This window comes from Crinia signifera, chromosome 12 (assembly GCF_055691185.1).
Source record: "Crinia signifera chromosome 12, ASM5569118v1, whole genome shotgun sequence".
In the NCBI taxonomy this organism is placed as follows: Eukaryota; Metazoa; Chordata; class Amphibia; order Anura; family Myobatrachidae; genus Crinia; species Crinia signifera.
Genome location: NC_139228.1, coordinates 89,321,902 through 89,347,278, shown reverse-complemented (window position 1 = coordinate 89,347,278; position 25,377 = coordinate 89,321,902). Strand labels below are relative to the sequence as shown.

General features: G+C 47.1%; 1 long non-coding RNA gene across 1 annotated transcript in view; it reads right to left on the bottom strand.

Moving 5' to 3' along the window:
• The window catches only part of LOC146050582 (uncharacterized), a 31,104-nt gene extending 6,153 nt beyond the window's left edge, over positions 1–24,951 (bottom strand). Inside the window, exons 1-2 of the long non-coding RNA XR_014466337.1 lie at positions 24,824–24,951; positions 21,548–21,646 (exon numbers count right to left, since the gene is read on the bottom strand). This is a non-coding gene — a long non-coding RNA (uncharacterized LOC146050582). The remainder of the gene's footprint in view (positions 1–21,547; positions 21,647–24,823) is intronic.
• Positions 24,952–25,377: the final 426 nt, after the last annotated feature.

Below are 25,377 nucleotides of genomic sequence, written 5' to 3'. Positions count from 1 at the left end.
CAATGCTGTCAGGGAAAGAGCGCATAGTATAGGTGCCCGCCGCTATTTCCCCCATTGGAAATAGCGGCGGGGATGGAATACCCCACTTAGAATGTGGAATAAAACCTTGTGTGCAAAAACATTGGCCCTAATTCAGGCCTATTCGGAAGGGGCCAAATTTGGCCCCATTCCGATGCGTGTATTTGCACATGTGTAGATCCTGGGAGCGGACGGCTTTGGCGAGTTTGGCAGGGGTCCGATGGCACTCTGCTATCGATAGCAAAAGTGACATTTTTTTTACTATTTGTGCAGAGGGGTTGGGTCTTAATGGGATGCCACTAGGGTGACCAATCCCGGCATCGGGATCGGCGGGATCCCGGGATTTGGCCACAAAATGTCCGGGATTTCAATCCCGGGATTGGACTATCCAATCCTTGGTTTTCGGGATTGCATAGTAAATTGCCAGGCAGCGTCTGAGCACCCGCTCAGAAGGCGCCCGGCTGTTCCCGACCCGGCATGCGGCCGGAAGATGAGCGGCTTCAGCCACTGTCACTCACCGCCTGGCGGTGAGCGGGTTCTGCGGGTGTGACACAGCGTGTTGCAGCACAGGAGGTGCAGCGCTGCGGCCACCTCCGGTGCTGGAAACCGCTCGCTCGCAGTTACAGCCGAGATCCACTAAAAGTTTTTCTTTTAGGGATGCCAATGAGCATTTTTCAATCCTAATTCCCGGGATTGAAAAAGTGCCCCGGGATTGCCACTGATGGTTCAAAGTATTTATGGTTTGCCGTAGATGATTTGATGCCATTGATGTTAGCACTGATTACACTATCAATGGTGAACTCTTAGGTTCAGAACTAAATACAGCCATTAATCCTTGCACCAAAAGAAAAGTATAAAGTCACTTCTAGGAAGCTTTGGTATCAAATGTGCAAAATCAGAAATTGGAAATACATATGTGTGGTTCTACGAAGGATTGTGTGATATTTTGCTAAATAGCTTCTGCTGTTTACCAGAGGTCTAGCTTTCCGGATTGGCTTCCGCACAGTGGTTGTACTTGGTTGTACTTGGTACAGTGGTTGTACTTGTACACAGTGGTTGTACTTGGTACAGTGGTTGTACTTGTTCACAGTGGTTGTACTTGGTACAGTGGTTGTACTTGTACACAGTGGTTGTACTTGTACACAGTGGTTGTACTTGTACACAGTGGTTGTACTTGGTACAGTGGCTGTACTTGTACACAGTGGTTGTACTTGTACACAGTGGTTGTACTTGGTACAGTGGTTGTACTTGTACACAGTGGTTGTACTTGGTACAGTGGCTGTACTTGTACACAGTGGTTGTACTTGTACACAGTGGTTGTACTTGTACACAGTGGTTGTACTTGGTACAGTGGCTGTACTTGTACACAGTGGTTGTACTTGTACACAGTGGTTGTACTTGGTACAGTGGTTGTACTTGTACACAGTGGTTGTACTTGGTACAGTGGTTGTACTTGGTACAGTGGTGGTACTTGGTACAGTGGTTGTACTTGTACACAGTGGTTGTACTTGTACACAGTGGTTGTACTTAGTACAGTGGTTGTACTTGTACACAGTGGTTGTACTTGGTACAGTGGTGGTACTTGGTACAGTGGTTGTACTTGTACACAGTGGTTGTACTTGGTACAGTGGTAGTACTTGTACACAGTGGTTGTACTTGAACACAGTGGTTGTACTTGGTACAGTGGTGGTACTTGTACACAGTGGTTGTACTTGGTACAGTGGTTGTACTTGGTACAGTGGTGGTACTTGGTACAGTGGTTGTACTTGTTCACAGTGGTTGTACTTGGTACAGTGGTTGTACTTGGTACAGTGGTGGTACTTGGTACAGTGGTGGTACTTGGTACAGTGGTTGTACTTGTACACAGTGGTTGTACTTGTACACAGTGGTTGTACTTGTACACAGTGGTTGTACTTGGTACAGTGGTTGTACTTGTACACAGTGGTTGTACTTGTACACAGTGGTTGTACTTGTACACAGTGGTTGTACTTGTACACAGTAGTTGTACTTGGTACAGTGGTTGTACTTGTACACAGTGGTTGTACTTGGTACAGTGGTTGTACTTGTACACAGTGGTTGTACTTGGTACAGTGGTGGTACTTGGTACAGTGGTTGTACTTGTACACAGTGGTTGTACTTGGTATGGTGGTGGTACTTGGTACAGTGGTTGTACTTAGTACAGTGGTTGTACTTGTACACAGTGGTTGTACTTGGTACAGTGGTGGTACTTGTACACAGTGGTTGTACTTGGTACAGTGGTGGTACTTGGTACAGTGGTTGTACTTGTACACAGTGGTTGTACTTGGTACGGTGGTGGTACTTGGTACAGTGGTTGTACTTGTACACAGTGGTTGTACTTGGTACAGTGGTGGTACTTAGTACAGTGGTTGTACTTGTACACAGTGGTTGTACTTGGTACAGTGGTGGTACTTGGTACAGTGGTTGTACTTGTACACAGTGGTTGTACTTGGTACAGTGGTGGTACTTAGTACAGTGGTTGTACTTGTACACAGTGGTTGTACTTGGTACAGTGGTGGTACTTGGTACAGTGGTTGTACTTGGTACAGTGGTGGTACTTGGTACAGTGGTGGTACTTGGTACAGTGGTTGTACTTGTACACAGTGTTTGTTCTTGTACACAGTGGTTGTACTTGACACAGTGGTTGTACTTGAACACAGTGGTTGTAATTGGTACAGTGGTTGTAATTGGTACAGTAATTCTACTTGGCACAGTGGTTGTATATGGTACAGTGGTGGTACTTGTCTGCAGCTAATAGCCTGCATCCTGGGGGTTTATGAGTCTGGAAGATAGTTTCCTGCCTTCTTCCAGTGATCCTCTGATTTCCCGTATCATCTCTGGCTAGAGATAGTCATTGGTGGGTTAACATCGATGATCACCATCAACGGTACCATTGATGGCTAATCTTGATGGTAAAAACATCAAGATTAGCCATGTAATGTAAAAACATTGTACCAAAGATGGCGGTAAACCATTTGGTCTGGCCCACGTGTTTAACATATCATTAAAGAACAAGTAACTGTGAACCATTTTGCATTGCAGTTGGGTCAGAGGTACAATTTGCAGAGAGCTGTGTCCTAACTGTGATATAAATTGCAGTCTAGACAAAAAGCTTTCCAGTCTTTGTGTGCTACATGCAAAAGCAGTCAGTATTTACCCAGCATGGAAAAAAAGTATGTATTTGCCCCACTTGCCGTGCAATACAGATCGCCCCCTCCGCCAGCCACCGGAAGGGGGTGCGCTCATGATACGCTTGCGCGCCCTGATCCGACGGAGCCCTTCGCAGCTTCAGGGAGACAGGAAGGGTTTCCGCTCCCCGCTGCTGAGTGACTGGGAGACACATGCATGTGAGACCCGCACACATCCCAGTCGGAGGACCTCTCCGCCGGCGCAATCGGCTCCGTCTGTATTATCTTGTAAAATGTGGTAAATAAATAAAAAAGTAGAATTCCACCGGTTTGCTCTTAGTAAAAGTACCCCTTAGAATCAGTTCTACAGTCCATATTCTACTCATTTAAAAAAAATAGCTTATTAAACATTTCTGCCCACTCCTCCCCTGAATTATGGGCGTCCCTAACCCCCCCCCCCCCCCCCCCCGATGGAGCGCTGCAATTTTGTACTCCCCCTGCACTAATTGAATTTAAAAAAAATTAATAAGTAAACAAAAAAGAGAAACGTAACAGCGGACTCATGAAACTATTTCTTTTATCGTTTAAATTGAATAAATGACTGAACTCCACATGCAACAAAAAATATTTTCATTGCGAACCTTTGTCCCACATTGCACTTAGGTTTTCATGTCCAAACCTTCCTATAAATCCCAGCGTGAAGGGCTGGGAGCGAGCAGGGAGCCATCTGCAAGTGATTTGACACTATGTAGGTCACAGGGTTAATCTTCCATTCAAACCACACTGCTGAGGCAGCAAAACTGGGGTTTTACAGTGCAGAAACCAAACCATCCTCCCTCTCAGACAAACACTACCCTATTAATGCAACCTCTGTACAGTCTGTCTCTGACAAAGAACTATACATAATGGGCCTTATTCAGGTTGGCTCGCAGAGCAGCGGCCGTTCGCTGTTAAGCGAGCACCTTAATGCCACCCCACAGGGGCACCTCCTGGAGGCCCCGTCGGTGGCCATAGCCCCCTCTATTTTACAGGGGCCCGGACGATCTGTCGATGACCCAGGACAGGTTATCACTTCACCAAGCTTAATACATCTGCTCCTCTTTCTTTATTCCCAGGTAAAGGAGAATACTACATAAAACTAGTTTTGTCTGGATGTTGCTGTTTTATATTTAGCGACTCTGCCAAAGATTCCTTATCAGCTGTACCCATTCGGGCGGCCCATGTGCTGCAACAGTTAAGTGCTGCTCTCCTCTATAATGCAGAGGGCTGTCTGGTCTCAGGAGCCGAAACTGAAAATGTAACAAACACGAGAGAGACAAGTAGCAGCAGCACTGAGTCACTCTGGACACAGCGAACCAATCAGAACGCAGCTCTGGCTGTACTATACTATATCTTTTAGCATAACATACGAGCACAATCAAACCGTCTTTACGTTGGTGTTTTTAAATATCAATTACAGATTTAAAATACTTTCATTTATGTCACCTGTAAATAAAATACTAGAGCTACTGTTCTCTGGATACAGCAATACATGTTCAGCCAGCATGTTCTTAGCTGCAGTTCCTGGGGCCTTGACCTCTGGTTAGTGCTGGACTTATGGACCAGCACAGGTTTTCCCTTGTTTTTCATGTGGGATGATGTGGAATGACCGCTCTTTCCAATGGAATGACAGCTGCTTTTTATGGCATCCCATAAAGCCGCACATGTCTTATAAACAGACCCATTTCTTGAGATACACTAATCGCGCACACACTAAATCCTTTACCCATTCCTGTCCCCCTCCACATAAGTCACATTATGTCGATGGTGGCCTGATTGACATTCTTTACTAGAATTTCAATATTCAATTATATACACTTCTTCAGTTGGTCTGTGCAGTGGCGCCGTGATGGAGGAAGGGGAGTGGCTACTCTTTATCCAGGCCCAGCCTGTGGGAGGAGTCTTGTGATGCCGCTGTCTGCCACTGGCAGTATAGAGCATATCTCTAGAACCTACATCTTTCTGTTATCACCCTATAGTACATAGAGTAATGGAACACATACAGTATGAACGTATCTAGAACAGGTGCAGGTTGTGCAATGCACACAGGCTCTTGGATCCCTAGAGGCACCCACTACATACCATGCACCTATATCTATAGTATACTTCCCCAGAGATGGCGATGGTGCTGCAGAAATCACTAAGAGACTGGTGCATCCACCATCTTCCTGGAGAGGTGTGCATGCCAGTAGTGAAATCACCAGGAACACACATATACATATAGGACTCACAAAACTTGGACAGGACTATAGATGTTCTAACAGGGGTCAGGCTTATGTCAGATTCTTAATGGTGATGGTATAAATGTACTTTTTCCAAGGTTTCCATATTGTTGACAATTTACTGGTTTTATTACCCCATCTGCAAAACACATTTAGTATAACACAACTTTCTTTGGGACTGAGCAATTAAGAGCATCCCAAGTGTGTTACATTGGAGACATCGGCATCAAGGATGACATGAGAGGGTTGTCAGACACAGGGCCAGATTCTCTAAGCTTCAAAAGTGATAAAATGGAGAGTCAGCCAATCAGCTCCTACCTGCCATGTCACAGACTGTGTTTGAAAAATGTCAGACAGGAGCTGATTGGCTGGCTGTTTATCACTCTCCATTTTATCATTATTGAAGCGTAGAGAATCTGGCCCCCAAAATGAAAGGCTTTGGCGAGATCCTCCCATCACTAACGATACGTGTCCAGGATGCAAAAAGGAAACTTAAGTCTCCCAGAACACGATAGGACCATCTCAATCCTCAATGATGTCGTCAAGATTGGCCTAGACCAGGCTTATCCAAACTGTGTGAAACTACACATCCCAGCATGCCTTGCCATCATTTTAGCATTTCCTAATTGCAAAACTGTGGCAAGGCATGATGGGACTTGTAGTTTCACAACAGCTGGACAGCCATAATTTGGTCATACCTGGCCTAAACAATTCACCAAAAAGGTCCTCTCATTGATACAAATGATCTTGGAAATGCCAAAGACGACAAGGACGCCTGATTGATACTAAGCACATTTGGACCACGATTGGATGTAACTGAGAGGACCTGGGTCACCAGTGACTTTCCCACTAGAACATGACACAGGAGAGGGAATGGTGGACTCTGCACCAGTGGGTATTAGATCTGCTTGGTGAAATGTAATAGGCTGTGAGTTGCAGTCTGTGCGGGACTTGGTGCGAGTCTGCATGTATTTTGAAAGTGACAATCACCCGGTTTTGCCATCAAAATGATTGCTGCTTTAAAAATATGGCCATACTCACCGAAATCCCCACATAGCAAAGCTATTCCATTTTAAGCATATGAATGTTTAGCCGAGACAGTCTCGAAGCTGGTGGGATTGACCTAGATTTGGGCAATTTACCATGAAAAACTAACTGCCCACTATCAAATTATACAGGGTGCAAGTAGCCAGAATTTGCCTCAATGTTTATATGGGCCACCGGAGGGGATATTTGGAGAATCTAAATTCACTAAGGCAGTTTCCCAGACTCTGCCATTACAGTCAATGCTTAAGCACAATGTGACTTAATTAGTTTCTAAGACTATTTTATTTAACTATCTCGCCTCAAGCATGGCTAACCTTAACACCTGGATCAGCTTCTACATCTGTTATCTAAGAGGCATGGATGGGACCACATGTGGAGGGCATCCTGATCTTTGTAGTGACATTTGGAGGATCTATGGATGACTCCTTGTGAGTTTGCTCTTACATCAGATACATTCTAGTATGTGCTGCTATTATCCTGTAGTAGTGTTCCCTTCAGCATTGCAGGAGGGCAAGGGGCACTTTGAATGCGGCCAGGCGGGCATGCAGACATAACAAATGTGGGCGGCATCTGACAATGTCACAAATGTGAACGGGTCCGCCAGATGACATCATTAATGTGGGCAGGCTCACCCACCGACATCACAAGTGTGGGCGGTCCGGTCCGCCGATGCCACCAATGTGGGTCCCGCCGAAGTCTATGCACCTACGTGGGCGCTGGGCTTCTCCCTAGAGCTTCAGAACCCCGCAGCAGGGACGGGCTGGTTTGTTTTAGCAATGCACCGTGAAATGAGCAGGGTGCTAAAGCAGCCTAGCGTGACCACTAATGTAGCATAATAATAATTAATAATAATCCAGGGCTCGACAAATCCCGGGGGGCAGGTCACCATGGCGACCAAATTTTGCTCCCTGGCAACCAAATCTGCAATGTGCACCCTGCCGTCTGGTATTCCCCTGGCTGGGCAGAGTGGTGAGCTTGTGGAAATACAACAGCCGGGCATAGCGGTGGTCAACCCACCCACCTGAATCAGAGCAGCCCCGCGGCTATTTCAAAACACAAGCCGGCTTGCGAGCCAATCAGGAACAGCAGTGGTTGCTCCTGATTGGCTGTTGGACCATGATCTCCGATTGGCTCACGAGCCTCCTCAAGTTTTGAAATAGCCGCGGACCTGTTCTTATACAGCTGTATGGGATGTCTACCACTCTGCCCGGCTGTTGCCATTACCATGTATAGTAATGGTGGGGAGGAAGGGAAGAGGAGGGGTAATCCCCTGTGGCAATGAGCATGTACCCCTGGCGCAGAGCATGCAACTCCTGCAAAGAGCATGCAACCCTTGGCAAAGAGCATGCAACCCCTGGACTCAAGCATGAAACCCCTTACATGGAGCAAGAAACCCATAGCAACAAGCATGTACTGTAGGTAAGTGGCACTTATGTGTCTGGCACCTATAATTTCATCTTGGCTCCTAGATTTTTTTTTTTTAATTGCCAGTATCAGAGATGCCTTGATGCGGCCTTGTGGCTTAATCATATATTTGCAAATATATCCAATCAAGATCTCTGTCATTTTTATTATTATCATGTCGTTTTCAAATATTTTTTGCTAATAATTTGTTTAGTGTTCTAACCCAAGAAGTATTACTAATTCGATTGAGCAGCTAATATTCTTTATTATGTATAATATAATTGCCATTAGGATCAAAAGCCAATTCCATGATATAATAACTGAAGCCACAGTAAAAATGTATGGCCACCCCATATGACCTATAAGAAGCATACAAATGTTCGTTGATCCATCAAGACCCCCCCCCCCCCCAACCCCTGGCTTTTGATTTCCAACATCGCTGTTACCAAAGGTGAGTCAGGACTTTCTATTAGGAAAGTTGAGTCCGTCCAGATTCCGCAAGGTGAGGGTGTACGTGTGGTGATAGTCTCTGTATCCGACTACATTCATTTTCATCTCTCTTTGTAATAGCATCCACTTACAGAAATGTGAGAGCAGAAATCTGGGAGATGTTTTCCTGGAGTGTCTTACAGCGATCAGTTCCCTGAGCAGCGTGAAATACTATGCTCATGCTAGTCATTATTTCATGACCGTTCTGAAGTAAGCAAAGAATGGCAATGAATCCAGAGCGAATAGCGCTGACACAATGTAGGTGCTTGTGAATTATAAAATGTCATTGTGATAAAATCTAGCAGCATCGTAACATTCATATAAAGATACTACAGTCGGGTTGGGTACAAAATGACAAGAGTCATAATGTCGCTATTGATCTTGCCAACATGTTTATAATATTATCATTGACCAAGTCGTCATTCAACATGTAGACATGTTAGAACGTCAACATTACATCCCAGTTGCCCAGCGATGACCTAACTTCTCCTGCAGCTACATCTCCCAATCTCCCAGGTCATGTGACGTAACTTCCATGTCAGACCTGCCACCTCTTCTCAGTTATCCAGGAGGCTGATAGACAATGCCTATTTTGACAAGCACAAAGCCGACATTGACAAAAGCTCAACACAAGGACAATATGGAAAGGTTGACACATTAATGAGTTTTTCACAGTTTTTACTTCTTCATTTCTGGACTATTTCATACTTCCATCCATGTGGACTGCTAATTGGAACGGTAAATTGTGTCCAGTGCAGCATGGTACCTGCCCTGAAGCATGGCGAGGAAAGCAGGACACTAATTGGTGCCCAGGTATTCATCATTGACACCAAAAGAACTCATGTCAACCATTTCATGTGTCAATACTAACCAACTGATTCTCCCAAATAGTCTCTAACAGAAGTCACTAACAGACACCATAGTAACAGTAGGCGTACAGTCACTAGTATGGCTGCCACCACAGGCAATATCATCGCAAGCAAAATAAACTAATTCTTGATTTATCAAGTTCAACACTATAGTGTAATGCGTACTCCCGGGAACCTGCGGGAGACACGATTTTCTGCCTCCCCCCCCCCCCCCCCCCCCCTCCGGAAGAGTGAGCTGCCCTCCTCGATCACACCCAATTCCTAGTAAAGGGGGCAGAATTTGGAGAGAACTTCTGAGTTCAAGTGTCACACCTGGGGAATTGTCTGGCCAGATATTGTCCAATGGTCCACAGAGACGGGCTGAGCCTGAGAATCAGCTGGAACCCAAAGGAATGGCAGGAATCACCTGGAACCGAAGGAATGGCAGGAATCACCTGGAACCGAAGGAATGGCAGGAATCATCTGGAACAGAAGGAATGACAGGAATCACCTTGAACCGAAGGAATGGCAGGAATCACCTGGAACCGAAGGAATGGCAGGAATCATCTGGAACTGAAGGAATGGCAGGAATCATCTGGAACAGAAGGAATGGCAGGAATCATCTGGAACTGAAGGAATGGCAGGAATCATCTGGAACAGAAGGAATGACAGGAATCACCTTGAACCGAAGGAATGGCAGGAATCATCTGGAACGGAAGGAATGGCAGGAATCATCTGGAACGGAAGGAATGGCAGGAATCATCTGGAACGGAAGAAATGGCAGGAATCACCTGGAACCGAAGGAATGGCAGGAATCACATGGAAACGAAGGAATTGCAGGATACACCTGGAACCGAAAGAATGTCAGGAATCATCTGGAACTGAAAGAATGACTGGAATCATCTGGAACTGAAGGAATGACTGGAATCATCTGGAACTAAAGGAATGACTGGAATCAGCTGGAACGGAAGGAATGGCAGGAATCCTCTGGAACCGAAGGAATGGCTGGAATCAGCTGGAACTGAAGGAATCATCTGGAACTGAAGGAATGACTGGAATCATCTGGAACTGAAGGAATGACTGGAATCAGCTGGAATGGAAGGAATGACTGGAATCAGCTGGAACCATTGTAATGGCAGGAATCATCTGGAACGGAAGGACTGACTGGAATCAGCTAGAACCCAAGGAGAAGCTGGAAAAAGGAGATGACTTTAAAAGATATAATCAATGATGACCATCAATGGTATCACAGTAGCAGTAGTGAATGGTGAGTTTCTGAACACTACTGAAATGCTGACTGAACTTGGTGGAGTACACCGATGATGGCAGGTATCAGTGGAGTACACCGATTATGGTTGGAATCGATGGTGAGTCTTCAATAGTGGCTGGTAATACAGATAGTATACTTGAGATGAGCAGTGAAGCTGTAGGTACCTTAGTAGTGATCGATGGTATTCATTGGTGAACATTGGTGTTCTATGGTTATCGATGGTAACCGATGGAAGTATACATGGCAGTGGATGGAACCGAAGGACTAGGAATCGTCTGGAGCCAGGCGGTGCAGCTGGATGGAAACTTGCACCAGGATTTTGTGAACAGAAGGATCATGCTGAGGACATCATTGCTCTGGCCAGCTGGGAGTGGTTTCCCAACATTCTTATAGCAAACAGTGTGAGCTGATAGGCTGCAGCAATCAGATGACAATACTGGTATTGCAGGATTGGCTGTGGAGAATCATGTGACAGCATCCAACATGGCTGCGTCCATGTTTGGATCTTGAAGGAAAACCTGGTGTGGTACTGGCAGGCCTGCGGCCTGTGATGATGGCGGAGGAGCCGGGTGCTGTAACCGGTAAATGCTGATGGCAGAGAGGTGTGCAATACTGCGGCAGAATAGAAAGCGCTGGATGCTTGCGGGCAGTGCTGACCGGACGCTGAACTGTGCGCTGTACGGAAACTGCTCAGATGGCTTGTAAAGCCGGGATAAGCATCTTAGCGGTAAATATGTGCTTTTAATAACTCAGATTGTGAAAAGAAGCTTCCGATGAAACTGCTACACTTGAACAGCAGAGTAACTAGTCAAAGACAACAATAGGTGCCACCATTCCCTGGGCATATTTGCAATTTAAGTGATAGTTGACATCTAGATTACTGCCACGTTCTCCCTCCGCTGTAAGTATTCATGCTGCACTGGAGCGCTCGCACCAGACTCCATAAGACTATCATCATTTCTACCACACTCGCTCTACATCAGAGCTCTAGCACTGTACCCCAGTAGCGCTTCTTCCGGCTGCTCACCTCTATTGCCGGGCACTCTGTGTCATGGACAGCAGTGCCACCACTTGGCAGCAGCACTGAACTACTTAGCACTGATCGATAATCTGAACTGTATATCCATAAAGACCCATACATGCTAGGCGATGTGGTGCCCAATATTGCTCAGAAAGGGTTTTCTGCGTTGTTATATTGTACTCAATATCAGCATTGTCCTGCATGCTCAGGATCGCCATGCCCCCCCCCCCCCCCCCCGCCATTTCTCCCTTCCTCCACAGCATCAATAAATGTGGCGATGCAGCTCCCCGCCCGGTCCATGCCACTGCCAATATAGGTGTAGGTGGGGACCTGTTTTGTGTCTATGGGGCTTCAGTGGAAGGTTGAGCATAACGTAGGCAACTCTGGTCAATATTACCAATGGATATGACCTGAGAATTATAAATACATTGTTGTATATACAATATTGACATCCTCTGGTGGCATCGGCCCACCTGCGTTCCCACTGGAATGCCCAGCTCCCATGGTCCAGCGCCGTATGGCCCCCACCCTCCCTCCTCACAACCCCCAAACAGCGGAATGCCGATTAATTCACCCCGTTCCGAGTGATGTAGAATTAGGCGCATTCTGTAATAATCTAATACAATTGTGAAAACCCGGTAAACTGAATATCATTCTATATTGTGATATTATTTTGAAACATTTAACACAGAAATGTTGCATAACTGTAAACATACTTTATTTCCCAATATTGAGGAATAGTTATACTATATGTTTATTTACGGGGCTATGAGGAAATACCAAATTCCGAAACATAAACATGATGCATCATGTTTGAGACGGGAAGTCCCTACAGTTGCCAGGCAACCAGATAGAGCATTAAGCAATGGACTAGACGACATTTCTACACTGACTGCAATGCACATTTTGTACTAGAGATTTTATCGTTTTCCTGTAAAAACCATGAAATAAACAGTAGCGTAGTAGCATAGTAAACAAATACTCGTATGTTGTTTGAATTAAAAACCATTCGTCTGTTAAACATCACATGATTGGATTGGTTTCAGGAGTCACTCGTAAAAAACTGAAAGTCACAAGATCTGCAGAGATAATTCATGTTTACACTGATGAGATAAGGCATTAAGCCATGGCCAGATGTATTAAGCCTGGTGATGTGATAACGCAGTACCCAATCAGCTCCTAATGGGGCCTACACACTGGGCAATTTCAGGGCATTTCCGAAAGCCGCTACTGTGTCATTTTAGCCCCGCCCCCTCTCCGTGGTCCTGCCTTTTTGGGAAATTGAAGCAGTTGGGATGGGGGGAAGAGGGGGGGATGGGGCTCTGGCCAGCAAGCGGGAGACTTGCCCACCTTCCCGGGAGGCGGACCCGATTTTTGGGAGCCTCCCGCCCATTCCGGGAGGGTAGGAAAGCCTGCACTAGATACATCCGCATACATAGTTTTATGGCCATTGGGTGGGATGTGGCCTCTGGGGAGTGTGGTCACGCCTCCGTAATAAAATAAATAAATGAGTGGGAGATTAGAGGACAGGTTGCCGCTGGCTCTCTCCCCAGGTCAGTACACGGCACTGAGAAGCATGTGCTGAGCTGGGGAGAGAGGCTGTGCTGCGGCTGCTTCCTGTCATCTCTCTCCACACTCCAGCAGACCAGTGTATTATATGATGGGGCTATGTGGCAACAACTTGACAAATTAAATGACAAGAAGCCCTGAGCCAGCGATATTTTAAACATTATAATGTGCACCTTACATTTAGGGATGAATCCAATAACGAGCCAGTGTTCCCCACTTAGAAACTATTTGTTTCTAAGTACCCTCCAGTTAAATCCTTTAGGCTTTCTGCTGAGAGAGGGCGCGACAATTACTGAACCAGACACCTCCTGGACAGTGGTTCGGGATACCTGTACCCCTTTCACATCGCAAATGCCGGGTCACTGACGAGGAGGCAACGTGTAAACGGAACCCAGGTCAAATCTTTTGACCCGGGTCTTAATGCCGGCTTGCATAAAGTCTTCTTTATCTTCCTGTTGTGTATATGTCAGCACATATGCCAGCGGGAGCTACTTGGGGTGGCACCACCTTCTGATTTGCCTCCGGGCACCTTGTATGAACTTACGCCCCTGTATATATGACTTTATTATTCAAAATTTGACAAAAGAGGATCTGTGCTGCAGTTTTGCAGTTACGCGATTTGCAAATGTAAACTGTCAATGACTTGGCAGAAATATACTGGTGTGCGGTGAGTTTCGTGTGGATGATTAGTAAGCTGACAATCAAGGAGTGGCAGGATCGTGTGATTCACCTTCCCCCAACATACAGTAGTCATAGTCTGTTTGGGTGAGGTTCAGATTCGAGCCTCTATTTTCACTGCATGGAGAAGAATTTATATTAGGCCGTGATCTCTCCAATCTAGCTCATAAACATGATGTACCTGTGTAATGTGCACCTTATGGGGCCCACACATGGCACGATTTCAGGGCATTTTCTAAGCGATCTGACTTAATTTGACTAGATCGCTTAGAGAATGTCCCTACATCGCTCCATGTGTATAGCCATAGCGATAGCCCAGTGATTAATATACAGCATGCCGGACAAATCTAGTTAATCGTTGTGTGCTGAGCAAGATTGCTCAGCACACAAGCGATCCGAGCGATCTAGCATCGCTCAGCAAAATCTCCCCGTGTGTAGGCCCCAGTACAGTCTAAATTTTAAACTCTAAGGACCAGATGTACTAAGCTTCAAAAGTGATAAAATGGAGAGTGATAAACAGCCAGCCAATCAGAACCTACCTGCCATGTCACAGACTGTGTTTGAAAAATGTCAGGCAGGAGCTGATTGGCTGGTGGATTATAACTCTCTATTTTATCAATTTTGAAGCTTAGTGCATCTGGCCCTAAGTGATTTTCTTTTCAGGAGGGTTCCCATGAGAGTTCATTTACTTAGAGGACATTTTTTGAATAGGTTTTTACATATACCCACATTTTCTCTGTATTTAATAATGTAAACTACTGGACTGCCCGAATATCAGTAACATTGACTTTTCAGAGCAGAAAATGTTGTCATCCTCATATAACATGGGACACTGGCAGGGCCTGACTGAAGATTCCAGGCGTCCTAGGCTAATACACCTATATCTCCCCTTGTAATGCTGTTATACACACGTGTATGGGTGATCAGGGACCCGCCAGTCATACTGCCCATGTGCATGTAATGCTGCTATACACACGTGTATGGGCGCTCAGGGACTCGCCAGTCATACTGCCCATGTGCATGTAATGCTGCTATACCCACGTGTATGGGCGCTCAGGGACTCTCCAGTCATACTGCCCATGTGCATGTTATGCTGCTATACCCACGTGTATGGGCACTCAGGGACTCACCAGTCATACTGCCCGTGTGCATGTAATGCTGCTATACACACGTGTATGGGCGCTCAGGGACTCTCCAGTCATACTGCCCATGTGCATGTTATGCTGCTATACACACGTGTATGGGCGCTCAGGGACTCTCCAGTCATACTGCCCATGTGCATGTTATGCTGCTATACCCACGTGTATGGGCACTCAGGGACTCGCCAGCCATACTGCCCATGTGCATGTAATGCTGCTATACACACGTGTATGGGTGCTCAGGGACTCACCAGTCATACTGCCCATGTGCATGTAATGCTGCTATACACACGTGTATGGGTGATCAGGGACTCGCCAGTCATACTGCCCATGTGCATGTAATGCTGCTATACACACGTGTATGGGAGCTCAGGGACCCGCCAGTCATACTGCCCATGTGCATGTAATGCTGCTATACACACGTGTATGGGCGCTCAGGGACTCACCAGTCATACTGCCCATGTGCATGTAATGCTGCTATACACACGTGTATGGGTGATCAGGGACTCGCCAGTCATACTGCCCATGTACATGTAATGCTGCTATACACACGTGTATGGGCGCTCAGGGACTCGCCAGTCATACTGCCCATGTGCATGTAATGCTGCTATACACACGTGTATGGGCGCTCAGGGACTCACCAGTCATACTGCCCATGTGCATGTAATGCTGCTATACGTACGTGTATGGGCGCTCAGGGACTCACCAGTCATACTGCTCATGTGCATGTAATGCTGCTATACACACGTGTATGGGCGCTCAGGGACTCACCAGTCATACTGCCCATGTACATGTAATGCTGCTATACACACGTGTATGGGCGCTCAGGAACTTACCAGTCATACTGCCCATGTACATGTAATGCTGCTAACACACGTGTATGGGCGCTCGGGGACTCACCAGTCATACTGCCCATGTGCATGTAATGCTGCTATACACACGTGTATGGGCGCTCAGGGACTCACCAGTCATACTGCCCATGTACATGTAATGCTGCTATACACACGTGTATGGGCGCTCAGGGACTCGCCAGTCATACTGCCCATGTGCATGTAATGCTGCTATAAACACGTGTATGGGCGCTCGGGGACTCGCCAGTCATACTGCCCATGTGCATGTAATGCTGCTATACACACGTGTATGGGCGCTCAGGGACTCGCCAGTCATACTGCCCATGTACATGTAATGCTGCTATACACACGTGTATGGGCGCTCGGGGACTCGCCAGTCATACTGCCCATGTGCATGTAATGCTGCTATACACACGTGTATGGGCGCTCAGGGACTCGCCAGTCATACTGCCCATGTGCATGTAATGCTGTTATACACACGTGTATGGGCGCTCAGGGACTCGCCAGTCATACTGCCCATGTACATGTAATGTTGCTATAAACACGTGTATGGGCGCTCAGGGACTCGCCAGTCATACTGCCCATGTGCATGTAATGCTGTTATACACACGTGTATGGGCGCTCAGGGACTCGCCAGTCATACTGCCCATGTGCATGTAATGCTGCTATACACACGTGTATGGGCGCTCGGGGACTCGCCAGTCATACTGCCCATGTGCATGTAATGCTGCTATACACACGTGTATGGGCGCTCAGGGACTCACCAGTCATACTGCCCATGTACATGTAATGCTGCTATAAACACGTGTATGGGCGCTCAGGGACTCGCCAGTCATACTGCCCATGTGCATGTAATGCTGCTATACACACGTGTATGGGCGCTCGGGGACTCGCCAGTCATACTGCCCATGTGCATGTAATGCTGCTATACACACGTGTATGGGCGCTCAGGGACTCACCAGTCATACTGCCCATGTACATGTAATGCTGCTATACACACGTGTATGGGCGCTCAGGGACTCACCAGTCATACTGCCCATGTGCATGTAATGCTGCTATACACACGTGTATGGGCGCTCAGGGACTCGCCAGTCATACTGCCCATGTGCATGTAATGCTGCTATACACACGTGTATGGGCGCTCGGGGACTCGCCAGTCATACTGCCCATGTGCATGTAATGCTGCTATACACACGTGTATGGGCGCTCAGGGACTCACCAGTCATACTGCCCATGTGCATGTAATGCTGCTATACACACGTGTATGGGCGCTAAGGGACTCACCAGTCATACTGCCCATGTGCATGTAATGCTGTTATACACACGTGTATGGGCGCTCGGGGACTCGCCAGTCATACTGCCCATGTGCATGTAATGCTGCTATACACACGTGTATGGGCGCTCAGGGACTCGCCAGTCATACTGCCCATATACATGTAATGCTGTTATACACACGTGTATGGGCGCTCAGGGAATCGCCAGTCATACTGCCCATGTACATGTAATGCTGCTATACACACGTGTATGGGCGGTCAGGGACTCGCCAGTCATACTGCCCATGTGCATGTAATGCTGTTATACACACATGTATGGGTGCTCAGGGACTCGCCAGTGATACTGCCCATGTACATGTAATGCTGCTATATGCACACGTGTATGGGCGCTCAGGGACTCACCAGTCATACTGCCCATGTGCATGTAATGCTGCTATACACACGTGTATGGGCGCTAAGGGACTCACCAGTCATACTGCCCATGTGCATGTAATGCTGTTATACACACGTGTATGGGCGCTCGGGGACTCGCCAGTCATACTGCCCATGTGCATGTAATGCTGCTATACACACGTGTATGGGCGCTCAGGGACTCGCCAGTCATACTGCCCATATACATGTAATGCTGTTATACACACGTGTATGGGCGCTCAGGGAATCGCCAGTCATACTGCCCATGTGCATGTAATGCTGCTATACATACGTGTATGGGCGCTCAGGGACTTACCAGTCATACTGCCCACGTGCATGTAATGCTGTTATACACACGTGTATGGGTGCTCAGGGACCCGCCAGTCATACTGCCCATGTGCATGTAATGCTGCTATATGCACACGTGTATAGGTGCTCAGGGACTCGCCAGTCATACTGCCCATGTACATGTAATGCTGCTATACACACGTGTATGGGCGCTAAGGGACTCACCAGTCATACTGCCCATGTGCATGTAATGCTGTTATACACACGTGTATGGGCGCTCGGGGACTCGCCAGTCATACTGCCCATGTGCAGGTAATGCTGCTATACACACGTGTATGGGCGCTCAGGGACTCGCCAGTCATACTGCCCATATACATGTAATGCTGTTATACACACGTGTATGGGCGCTCAGGGAATCGCCAGTCATACTGCCCATGTGCATGTAATGCTGCTATACATACGTGTATGGGCGCTCAGGGACTTACCAGTCATACTGCCCACGTGCATGTAATGCTGTTATACACACGTGTATGGGTGCTCAGGGACCCGCCAGTCATACTGCCCATGTGCATGTAATGCTGCTATACACACGTGTATGGGCGCTCAGGGACTCGCCAGTCATACTGCCCATGTGCATGTAATGCTGCTATACACACGTGTATGAGCGCTCAGGGACTCGCCAGTCATACTGCCCATGTGCATGTAATGCTGCTATAAACACGTGTATGGGCGCTCAGGGACTCGCCAGTCATACTGCCCATGTGCATGTAATGCTGCTATACACACGTGTATGGGCGCTCAGGGACTCACCAGTCATACTGCCCATGTGCATGTAATACTGCTATACACACGTGTATGGGCGCTCAGGGACTCACCAGTCATACTGCCCATGTACATGTAATGCTGCTATACACACGTGTATGGGCACTCAGGGACTCGCCAGTCATACTGCCCATGTGCATGTAACGCTGTTATACACACGTGTATGGGCGCTCAGGGACTCGCCAGTCATACTGCCCATGTGCATGTAATGCTGCTATACACACGTGTATGGGCGCTCATGGACTCGCCAGTCATACTGCCCATGTGCATGTAATGCTGCTATACACACGTGTATGGGCACTCAGGGACTCACAAGTCATACTGCCCATGTGCATGTAATGCTGTTATACATACGTGTATGGGCGCTCAGGGACTCGCCAGTCATACCGCCCATGTGCATGTAATGCTGCTATACACACGTGTATGGGCGCTCAGGGACTCCCCACTCATACTGCCCATGTGCATGTATTGCTGCTATACACACGTGTATGGGCGCTCAGGGACTCGCCAGTCATACCGCCCATGTGTATGTAATGCTGCTATACACACGTGTAAGGGCGCTCAGGGACTCGCCAGTCATACTGCCCATGTGCATGTAATGCTGCTATACACACGTGTATGGGTGCTCAGGGACTCGCCAGTCATACTGCCCATGTGCGTGTAATGCTGCTATACACACGTGTATGGGCGCTCAGGGACTCGCCAGTCATACTGCCCATGTGCATGTAATGCTGTTATACACACGTGTATGGGCGCTCAGGGAATCGTCAGTCATACTGCCCATGTGCATGTAATGCTGCTATGCACACGTGTATGGGTGATCAGGGACTCAACAGTCATACTGCCCATGTGCATGTAATGCTGGTATACACACGTGTATGGGCGCTCAGGGACTCACCAGTTATACTGCCCATGTGCATGTAATGCTGCTATACACACGTGTATGGGCGCTCAGGGACTCGCCAGTCATACTGCCCATGTACATGTAATGCTGCTATACACATATGTATGGGCGCTCAGGGACTCGCCAGTCATACTGCCCATGTGCATGTAATGCTGCTATACACATATGTATGGGCGCTCAGGGACTCGCCAGTCATACTGCCCATGTGCATGTAATGCTGCTATACACACGTGTATGGGCGCTCAGGGACTCACCAGTCATACTGCCCATGTGCATGTAATGCTGCTATACACACGTGTATGGGCACTCAGGAACTCACAAGTCATACTGCCCATGTGCATGTAATGCTGCTATACACACGTGTATGGGCGCTCAGGGACTCGCCAGTCATACTGCCCATGTGCATGTAATGCTGGTATACACACGTGTATGGGCGCTCAGGGACTCGCCAGTCATACTGCCCATGTGCATGTAACGCTGTTATACACACATGTATGGGCGCTCAGGGACTCGCCAGTCATACTGCCCATGTGCATGTAACGCTGTTATACACACATGTATGAGTGCTCAGGGACTCGCCAGTCATACTGCCCATGTGCATGTAATGCTGTTATACACACGTGTATGGGCGCTCAGGGACACGCCAGTCATACTGCCCATGTGCATGTAATGCTGGTATACACACGTGTATGGGCGCTCAGGGACTCGCCAGTCATACTGCCCATGTGCATGTAATGCTGCTATACACACGTGTATGGGCGCTCAGGGACTCGCCAGTCATACTGCCCATGTGCATGTAATGCTGGTATACACACGTGTATGGGCGCTCAGGGACTCGCCAGTCATACTGCCCATGTGCATGTAATGCTGGTATACACACGTGTATGGGCGCTCAGGGACTCGCCAGTCATACTGCCCATGTGCGTGTAACGGAGGTTATACAGCTGGCAAATAGGATGTAATGCTTGTGGCGTGTGAAGGAGACTTTGGCTTTAGGCTGCCCGGCTGGCGCTGTAGCACAATGTACATAAACTAATAATTCCATCAGTAAGTTACATTGGCACAGCCATCTGCCAGACCCCTCTACCCCCGACAGTACATCGGAACGGGTGATAGCTAACAAGCATAAATTAGGCCTTCATTTATATTGTCACCTGTAAGGCACTTATCTGGGTTCTGGGATGTGGGGAGATCTGCCTACCCTTGCGGGGGGCAGGAGTGTCCCCAACATTTCCGGCGCTGTCTGGGGGATCTGGTAGAACAGGCACATTTGGAATGGATCTCAGAGCAGGTAGGCCTGTGTACAACAGATTGCAAGAGTTACTAGTAGAGAGTTTCAGAGGATCGCGGGGCAATAGGGCTGCACATCACCATCACAATGGCCCCTACACATGGAGCGATGTAGAGGCATTTTCTAAGCAATCAATGCCCTGAAATCACCCCGTGTGTGCGCCCTATTGAGCTGTCCAGAGATGCAGCCAGTGTTTACTTCTTGCAGCATTAAAATGATTTAGCACAAAACAAAAGATAAACGGAATAAGAATATAATAATAAAAAAAAACACAACAGAGACCTCGTAAAACCATTTCAGTGTCCTAGGGGCAAGCCTTAAGCTGGGTTTGCATGAAAAGGCAATAGTCAGGTGCTGGAAGTGCCTTGTGGGTAGCGAAATATCTCATGACTCAGAAGCTAAATATAGAAAGCGATATCAACACGGAGGAGAGCGTAGCCACAAAACACACACACACGGCCATGCTGTCCCTAGCTTCACTCACGCGATGTCTCCTCCTCCTCCCCCCACCCCTGTGTGTCTCACCCTGTTCAACCCGCTCAAATACAGCCCTGGCAAAAGCAAAAGCTGCCAATCGTTAGTTAGATAAACACTTTGCAGTTTACTCAGAGCAGTGTCGTTTTCATGGAATTGCGGAACAATTATAAACCCGGATTTAAGTTATAATGTAGCTTGTAAAAACAAATGTCAAACCCAGGTGACTGCGAGAGAGAGAGAGAGAGAGAGAGAGAGAGAGAGAGAGAGAGAGAGAGAGAGATTGAGATTCAAAAGGTGATTAAGTGAAGAGCGATAAACCAACAGCCAATCAGCTCCTACCTGTCATTATTCAAACACAGCTTGTGACATGGCAGGCAGGAGCTGATTGGCTGGTTGTTTATCATTCTCCATTTTATCACTTGTTGAAGCTTGATACATCTGGCCGAGAGAGGAAAAAAGACAGGAGTTGATTGGTTGGTACTTTATATCTTTCTAAGTTATCTCTCTCCAAACTTTGATAAGTGTACAGCATAAACAGTGGTCTCCGTTCATTTGTACCACCATATACCATTAATGCATAGTAATAAATATAGTGCAGTAGTGAGGTAATTCATGACAAGCTGCATGCCTCCATTTTGTAGAACAATCAGTCATGGCAGGCTGAGGCTAATGTAGCCCATACACTAGTAGTGTTGCGGCACCCTGCCCTTTTTTAAAACCTGAAAATGCACCCTGCCATTTTTGTGTGTGACACTGTGCACCCTTACGCTGCCCCCACCTTACTGACATGCCACTGAGAACATTTGGTGTGTGCCATCATGTGTAATGGGCATTATTGTGTGTGGTATAATGTGTAAGAGGCATTACAGTGTGGCTGGAGCGGGAGCTGCGGTGGAGTGGGGACCGGAACGCTGGCGGTGGGTGTCGGTGGAGCGCTGGCGGCAGTGGTGCGGGGACCGGAGTGGTAAAGCAGCATCGCTGTGAAGGAGCGCTGGTGGCGGCAGAAGGCTGCCAAGTTTTAAAATATTTTTTCATATTCTGCTGCTGCTGCCGCTCCACCGCTCTGGTCCCCGCTCCACTACCGCCAGCGCTCCGGTGACCGCTCCACCGCCACCCCCCTTTAGGCCTGACTTCCTCTGCAGCATTAAGCTCCATCACATCTCACATAATAGTATGCAATTGATCGACAGTGAAAAGGTCAAAAGTCATTAGGTCGAATACTATTGGTTGACAGGCAAAAGGGTGACACAGCAAAAAAGGTCACCATTCATTAGGTTTACATGTTCAAAAGGTTGACACAAGCAAAATGTTGACATGGAGGGAGCATAAAATAGTTTGTTGAGCACAGAGAGCCAAGGTACGGGATGTGGTACACTGATATGGTGTGGGTGCAATTTTTAGCAATTATGGCTTCTCACCTCCATTTTCATGGGAACACCCCGTGCCCCCCGTCATCACCACCCCCCCCTCCGCCGCACTGCTAGGTGCAAGTGAGACTGAAGTTCACGTGAAGTTCACATGTGCAGAAAATCGGTCCCCCGTGCGAATGTGCAGGAGACCAATTAAATTAGAATTATTCCCTACATGCTAGTTGTTGTAGAGAAGAGCTTAGGTACCTTAAATGTGTTAAACATCTCCAGCTCAGAACATCCAGGGAGCAACAGGTTAATGCCGACTACAGGGAAGATAACAGATAGGGGTTCATTGTGTAAAGAAACTTGCAGGTCATGACTCTGTCAGTTGTTATTGTAGATGAATAGCACCCTGTACCTCACCCCCTCCTCTTACACTAGCTCAGAGATAGCAGCACTGGAACCTGCCCAGAAAATCGCAGGCGGGGAGGGCTACACTTTGCTTTCACCATTTCTACATTTTCATTTTTTTTTTTATAACCTAACATTTGGACGTGTTCCACCCCCCCTTCCCCCCAGCCCCCTCCTCTCAGCTTCAACAACCTTTTCTATCCTAACAAAAAGTGACAGGTCTAAAATATTGTGTAATGACAGAAAAGAGTCAGATTTCTGTAAAACCAGTTCTACAACTGCTGGAGTTTCTTATTTGTTACAGATAAAAACAGAAGTGTGCTCAACGCGTGACAGATTAATGCTGTGAGTGCGCTTTCTTTATGTTTTACCGTTTTAAAAACATTGTTCAAGAAAATAAGATAACATCACAGGTACAAAGAAAAGCTAAATCACGTCTTTAAAGGGGAGGTATTAGTATTTAACTTTCTTTCTGACTCTCTCTACAATTAACGGTAAATTTAAGCAATTCAGCCAGTTGGTTGACCTGACTGGATTTTTTAAAATATGCGGTTGATTCACTAATACCCCTTTCACAGCGCAAAACTTGGTCGCCATTCCAGGTCCGTCATGGCTCCGACCCGGGTCCGGAACTTTCACATTAAACCCGGGTCTCCCATTAAACAGAGAGCGACCCGGTTTAACCCTTCTTATAACCCAGGTCAAATTGTCGGGTTGGTCGACCCGGGTTATAAGATGTGGTGCCTTTACACCACACCCCGACCCAGGTCCATACGTCACCAACCTGGAATTAACCCGGGTCCGAGGTGCGATGTGAAAGGTAACAAGACCTATTACAGTATGTGTAGATTGTTCTCTATTTAAAGGCCCATACACACTGGGGGACTTTGAGCTGCAAGTCGCTCAAAACAACATGTTTAAGCAGCTTTCAGCTCAAAGCCGCCCAGTGTGTATGCCCCGCATCCTCGCCGGGAAAGCCGTTCATCTGCTGGTATTACCAGCAGATGAGTGGTTTTGACGATGGCTTTGCATAGCGCTGCGCTGCTCTATGCAACACCTTCTTGGCTGCGCCAGGCAGGGGGAAAGCCACTCAGTGTGTATGCCCAGGGCGGCTTTCCCCCAGCGATGATTGCTGCTCATCTTGAACGTCTTTTCTGCAGTTACCAAAGGCAGCACACTAACCTGTTTCCATGACATAACTTTATCACCGTACACCTCGGAAAGTTGGCGATGAATCTCAGTTGCTTATGCGCCCTTTAGATAAAAAAAATCTGATCATACTAATTATCTCAATGTTTGACCACGTTTCTGCCAGCTCCGCCATCTGACTGATGAAAAGCGCTATCTAATGCCGGGAGTTAAAGCGTGGCCTACTGTAATCTGGGGGTTTCCAAGGGTTTTACGTTTGTAATTGAACAACTTGTATCCAACTCAACACAAGGCCTTTCGTGTGTCCCCAATCGCCTCTAACAATAGACTGCAAAAAGGGGACGGGAACAGAAATATTAGGATTCTTCTAGGACACACCCATTATATTTGGGGTTGCCCCCTGTTTTGATGGACGTGTATCCTGCGCCCCCCCCTGCAGTGCACATGGATTTGTCCATTTGAGAAGGAATTTGCCTTTGCAAGTGAACCAGAATAAGGGCCTCAGTCTCCAGATCAGAGATGACCTTATTTCTCGAGAAGCTGACAATCTGGAAAGGACCTTAATGACATATGTTGCAATCAGATAAGGCATACTGTATTATCTTATTCCAAAGAATGCAGAATATTGATTGTCCATTTAATCTGCATATGCGACACAATAAATACTCTCTTATCTTTTTGGTTGAAATAAATCCTAATTTACCCTCTGTAAGTGATGCCTGTGGAACTGATCCCCAATGCACTGTAACTTCCGCGCAATCCGCCTCTCGGCGCTCTGCTCCTGTCTGTGATATTCCGTCTCCTCTCCAAATCGTAACGCTGTTTCTGCCGGTTGGTGTAAGAGGTACCCTGCATTTCCTATAACACACAGAACAACAATATTAAATATTTAAGTAATAGCCACATTTTATATCGTTAACTAGGTTTAAAAATAATGCAAAATCCATACGCATAATGGTCATATTTGTTTATTTCACAGGTTCTTATACAGCGCAGAAAATTCAATTAAGCTTCACCAACAGAACCAGTGATAAAACAAACTGCATAGTTACAGACAATCAAAACGGTATGAGGGCCCTGCTCGCAAGTTAACAATCTATAGGGAAATAGGCATTGATACACAAGGATAGGTATTATACTGTATATTGCATAATGGTCCACTAAGATTGCAACGGTTCCTGGTGTGCTGTATGATATGGTGACCCAACAGTTTGGCCAGAGATCAGGAGGATGAAAGTGTGAAAGAAAGAGTGAGGA